Source organism: Triticum dicoccoides, chromosome 1B, assembly GCF_002162155.2.
Source record: "Triticum dicoccoides isolate Atlit2015 ecotype Zavitan chromosome 1B, WEW_v2.0, whole genome shotgun sequence".
Lineage (NCBI taxonomy): Eukaryota > Viridiplantae > Streptophyta > Magnoliopsida > Poales > Poaceae > Triticum > Triticum dicoccoides.
Window position 1 is genome coordinate 369054472 of NC_041381.1, and position 6393 is coordinate 369060864.

The window sequence follows — 6393 nt, forward strand, 5'->3', positions numbered from 1 at the left end:
CGCTGCCTCGCGCCGCCAGAGCCACGGGAAGCGGCCGCGGGTCGTCGGGAGCCTCCCAGCCGCCGGAGCCGCCCCGCCGCGGGTCGCCGCCTCCGCCAAGCCGCCACTCCGCCACCGCCACGCAGCCACGCTGCCACTCCGCCGGAGTCGCAAGTAAGTTTCTATACTCAAGAGACCAAGCAAACCAATTTCATATTCTGCCAGCATATACTCAGAGACAAATAGCTACCATCAGGATTCCTGAAATTTATGAGGACATATTGAATTATTCAGGATTTCGGAAATTTGTAGTCCAAGCAACTCATATTTTGAAGTTTTGTTGCTTACATGTCTCCATTGGAGAAAAGGGACCGGGCTAATTGGAACTACAGATGGCCACCGATTTAAGAACTCATCTCCACAGAGGTAAACGTTTGTGTTTGCATTTCCTCGTAGTTTCCTTTTCAGTTTCTTGTATCATGTGATTTGAGGCAGATTTAAGAACTCATCTCCAAGCTGTAGTTTAAGAGGGCCTACAGATGGCCATCTAATTCTGTTCAGGTACAGATGGCCATATCATTTTGTTCAGGTACAGCTGGGTTGATGATTTGATTTTCTTATCATCCAATGTTACCTCAAAAACCATTTTTATTGAGGTAGTGTTTGTGAACAGATTAATTGCTCAAACCTTTTTGCTGTCTCTATTCAAGTTGATTGTTGTGTGAAAAGTTAGCTGCTTACATGTCCAGATTGGTACTGCAAAGATCATGTTGCTGGTATCCCATGAATGCCAGTTGTGTGATTGTTTCTAGCAATTTTCGGAGCCTTATGATCGTTATGCATTTTTGCCTGCAGTGCATACATAATATTTCCTATGTCCGCCTTTAGAAGGTTTGCTGCCATACTATCGATTGACAGTGCTTTTATGCGTTCTTCTTGACCGTTGGTGGACTCTATATGAATACTACTCCAAAAAATCAATCCTACCGGCCATCGCCGCACTGATCGCTATGGCATTTTGGGGGCGCTTCCTGGTAATACTAGGCATCTATTCTGATATTATTGGCGACCATTATAGAATTTTGTTTGTGGTTTCTGCAATTTACACTGAAATTTAGCTAATCAGTATATCATGGTTTTACAGTTCGTATAATGAGTAAATAACATACATTCCAATGGGAGGACAAACTTTTGATGCTGGTGAATTCTTTACAATCATTCCAATGGCAGCACAAACTGAAGGTATTTATGTAGGCACAGATCATTGCTACATCAGAATAAATCAAGTATTGAGTAAATAATACCCCCAGTTTTATAATACAGTCTACCGGTGCTTTCATTGTGGTTTCACGGTAATACCACCATGCCCTCCTTCTGTTATGATTGACGCAAGGAGTGTCATTACTTGAAATTTGCAGAATGGTAAGCACTATAATTTATTGGAGATCTTGTGCTGTTGGCTGACCCAAACAAGGTACTGTTGAATTGAGGTGTTGTAACAGTTTTTTTAAACTCTCATGCATGAGTACAAGTTGAACTATTTGTAGTATATCTTCATCGTTTCTTACGAAGTGTATGGGAGAAAGTGATAACTGGTCACAGACATCATTTGGAATAATGTTGGACTCAGGCATAGTGGTCCCTGATCTAACACGGAGCAAAGGGAAACCATTTACGGATTTGGTTGTGTCGCAGATAGCCCGGCATGCTCTCATGTAATTCTTGATCTACGGCGGATTACCCTTTTCTATATTAATGGAACGCCGCATAGTTCTCTTGCGCATTCAGAAAAAATAGTTTTGCAACCTTTAAATTTTGATGAAGCCTTTGATAATTCTTTTTATCTTCTAATTTTCTTTTGACTGTGCTTAACGTATGACTTTACCTATTATGATTTTGCACCACAGTTTCCCTTCGCTGTTTATATATGTTGGGACTATTGATTTTTTTAAGTGATCTTCAGTTCCTCACAACAGATTTCTTTTGGAGATTTCACTGATCAGTATGTTGGAGATCTGCAGATGACACTTCTTTATATGCAAGTGCAAAAAGATTTCAGGTTCTGTCCTCTTTTCTTTGTTGGAACTATCAGGTCGCGTCCTCTTGCAATGTAAGATTATCCTTATTTTCAAGTCATTTTTGTTCTGACATCATTGTACCCTTTTCAAATAGATAGATGCCATGAGTAAACAATTATTGAATTGCAGGCAGGCATTGTTAAGGACTTGAGGCTCAGATTTCACATTTGGGTTTTTTCTTTTGAGGAAAAAATACTTAATATTGGTATATCCTAGACCTTTTCATTTGAACTTCATGATGCCCTGATAGATATAACAGTTATTTTGTTTCAGTAAGAAGGAAAAAATTGAATTTGTTTGTCTGACATTACATAATCTCTAAATATTGCGGTCGTATCTTATATCTTATCTTTTAGTTTCTCTTTGCCACTAGCACAACATTTTTTGTAGGCTACGAAGCACTAGCATACTACTTATAATCTTCCTATCTGGTTATGCAAAAGGTGAATCTGTACTCATTAAACTTTGTTAAATAGTAGGTCCTCCTAACAGTATGCCTAAAACTAATTGTTTCTCTGTGTCTATAGTATGTTAGTCCAGCACAATGGATGTTCTTGACTAACTGCTAGCTTTATTTGGTCTTATCTGATTCTCTGGTATTAATCCACTCGTACATTGCCAAACTCAGTATGATTATACATGGAGTATGCTATATACTTTGATGATATTTTCAGATTTTAAATACTCCCTCCGTCCCAAAATTCTTGTCTTAGATTTGTCTAAATACCGATGTATCAAGTCACATTTTAGTAGTATTAGATACATCCGTATCTAGACGAATCTAAGACAAGAATTTTGGGACGGAGGGAGTATATGACAAGCACAATCCCTGGTACTAATGCTTACTCTGTTTATTTTGGATGTTCAAGTGTAGCATCTATTGACCAATGCAAGCTCCATCAGGATGTGCGTAGTGTCCATAAGTTTCTTTTTGGCCAGTACAGGGAGAAAAATATATGGAATGTACAACAATCCTACATGAAACATTCTGAACAAAGTCATATCGAGCTACCCCTAGAAATTTCTATAGCTTCTATGAACTCAGGGCCAACTTGCATTTTCATGTCAAGCATGGCTGATTATCAGAGGGAAAGGAAAGATGGAGTAGCAGAATCATTGCCTACGATGAGTTCATCGGGTCGAAGTGCACATTAACAAGCATTGCCTGCTGTCTGCCTTCGCCTACTTTGACGAGGACGACAGCGGGTACATCACCGTTGACCCGCTGGAAGAGGTGTGCTGGGAGTACAACACAGGCTGACGTCGGTAACGCGACATCATTAGGGAGGTCGGCATGCGTATGTTTATTCTATGCATCTGGTGATAATAATAGACGTGCATTGCACGTACACGTTTACTAGTAATGACCAAAACATCAAATAGGGGATGAGGTAGCGCTGCACACATCCATGAAGACCTAACTTTTTTCACCTCGAGAACGACGAGGCGGTATAGGACAAGCACCAGATCTAGTGATAAGGCCAGATCTAGCCGAGCAATGACTAGGGAGAGCAACCAGCACCAAGTCCGACCAAGAAACCGTTGCGAGAAGTGACCAGCCATCAGATCCGACAAGAGAGCGTCCCGATCCAATAAGAAGCGGCTAGGAACACAGGAGGAGCTTCGGACAAAGGGTCGCGATGGGGCCGGTGACTAAGGAGCTCCTGCCAAGGGAGAGGTAAAACATCTCACCACCAAACAGGAGCACGCAACACCACCACCAACGAACCAAGTCGACGGCGCACGGTTAGGATTTGCACCTCAAGAACCAAAGGCAACATGGGAAAGGTGACTCACCACCGCCATCCTTGGAGGCCGCACGGGCTTTGACTTCGGTGAACTACAGCAGCGGAGTGGGGGCTGGTGGTGTAGTGGGGGCGGCTAGGTTTTGGGGAGGTCGGGCTTCGGATAGGTTAATTCTATTAAGTGTCAGTTTGGTAGTCGAGTTTCAGTCATTTTACTTCGCGGATGAGTTTCAGGCTTTGTAGTGGACGGTTATCACTTCCATGTCTTATGATGTACCTTTTGCTATAGTCTAGATTAGGTTCGGTCGTCTTCTTGTGAATCACCATGATCCTTTGTCGTTTAGTTTTCGGTCATGTCGCATCGTGTTGCTATGGAGTTGTTTGGGTCATGGCTTTCTTCTTTCTTAATGATACACATGTAGTCTTCTTGCATGTTTAAAAAAATCATGTGGTACTACCGTACTAGCAACATATGGTACACCAAATAGTGATTAGAGTATCTAGAAAATTAAAAGGTTAGGTATATTTCAATACAACCTAGCAAAATAGAGAATTTAATTCAAAGAAAGAACATGCAAAGGAACAAAAAACTCTGTTATGAATAGTCGCTTCACCTTTTCTGTATATATTTTGAGAAATAACTTTTACAAACGCCTAAGTTTATGGGCATGCAAGAAAAATCTCTTATATGGTACTCCCTCCGTTCCATAATGTAGTGCCTATAGATTTTATTATAAAGTCAAACTTTACATACTTTGATCAAGTTTATAGAGAAAACTATTTATATATACAATGTCAAATATATAAAATATGAAAATACATCTTAAGATGAATCTAATCACATATGTTTGGCATTCTAAATGTAAATGTTTTTCTCCATAAACTTGGTCAAAGTTTATAAGGTTTGACTTTTCCAAAAATCTATAGGCACTACATTATGGAATGGAGGGAGTATGCAAACTACTCTCAAGATAAGGAACAAGACATCAAATGTAAATTGAGGCGTACATGCTTAGTCAGAATCGCTTGCAGTACTGGAAGATGCCCCACATGTTGCCACGGTAACAATAGTAAAATAAATTTCATAAAAAGGTGCTTAAAGTAGATTGAAAGCAAATATGATAAAAGATAGACCCGGGGGCCATAGGTTTCACTAGAGGCTTCTCTCAAGATAGCATAAGTATTACGGTGGGTGAACAAATTACTGTCGAGCAATTCATAGAAAAGCGAATAGTTATGAGATTATCTAGGCATGATCATGTATATAGGCATCACGTCCGCAACAAGTAGACCGACTCCTGCCTGCATCTACTACTATTACTCCACACATCGACTGACTCATGCCTGCATCTACAGTATTAAGTTCATAAAGAACAGAGTAACGCATTAAGCAAGATGACATGATGTAGAGGAATAAACTCATGCAATATGATATAAACCCCATCTTTTTATCCTCGATGGCAACAATACAATACGTGCCTTGCAACCCTTTCTGTCACTGGGTAAGGACACCGCAAGATTGAACCCAAAGCTAAGCACTTCTCCCATGGCAAGAAAGATCAATCTAGTAGGCCAAACTAAACTGATAATTTGAAGAGACTTGCAAAGATAACTCAATCATACATAAAGGAATTCAGAGGAGATTCAAATATTTCTCATAGATAAACTTAATCATAAACCCACAATTCATCGGATCTCGACAAACACACCAAAAATAGTTTACATCGAATAGATCTCCACAAGAGAGGGGGAGAACATTGTATTGAGATCCAAAAAGAGAGAAGAAGCCATCTAGCTAATAACTATGGACCCGAAGGTCTGTGGTAAACTACTCACAACTCATTGGAGGGGCTATGGTGTTGATGTAGAAGCCCTCCGTGGTTGATTCCCCCTCCGACGGAGCGCCGGCGAAGGCTCCAAGATGGGATCTCGCGGATACAGAAGGTTATGGTGGTGGAAATTGCGTTTCGTTGGCTCCTTGGATGTTTTCGGGGTACGTAGGTATATATAGGAGGAAGAAGTAAGTCGGTGGCCGCCTGTGGGGCCCAGGAGATAGGGGCGTGCCCAGGGGGTGGGCGCGCCCTCCTGTCTCTTGGCCGCCTCGCAAGCTTCTTGACTTGCACTCCAAGTTCTCCGGATCACGTTCGTTCCAAAAATCATGCTCCCGAAGGTTTCATTCCGTTTGGACTCCGTTTGATATTCATTTTCTTTGAAATACTGAAATAGGCAAAAAATCAGCAATACGGGCTGGGCCTCCGGTTAGTAGGTTAGTCCCAAAAATGATATAAATGTGTAAAATAAAGCCCATAAACATTCAAAAGGGGTAATATAATAGCATGGAACACTCAAAAATTATAGATACGTTGGAGACATATCACTTACCGTACCACATACATATTCCTTTTCGAAGTCTAAACGTTCTGGAAAGTCTCCCTTATGTACTCCTCCGGCGTTATGGTATTAATAATATTGGTTTCAATGTTTATGGGAGTACTTGAGATATAATGTTTGATTCTTTGCCCGTTTACCACCTTAGGGTTGGTGCCTTCGGCGATGTTGATCTTGATAGCACCGGAACAGTAAACCTCCTC

General features: G+C 41.0%; 1 long non-coding RNA gene across 2 annotated transcripts; it reads left to right on the plus strand.

Moving 5' to 3' along the window:
• Positions 1-132: 132 nt before the first annotated feature.
• LOC119305375 lies at positions 133-2646 on the plus strand. 2 transcript variants are annotated; one of them, XR_005148649.1, is made up of 4 exons: positions 133-1013; positions 1124-1401; positions 1956-2089; positions 2187-2646. It is a non-coding gene; the product is annotated as an uncharacterized LOC119305375 (long non-coding RNA). The 2 variants fall into 2 exon arrangements; XR_005148647.1 differs by having other exon boundaries at positions 1124-2089.
• The last annotated feature ends 3747 nt before the right edge of the window (positions 2647-6393 follow it).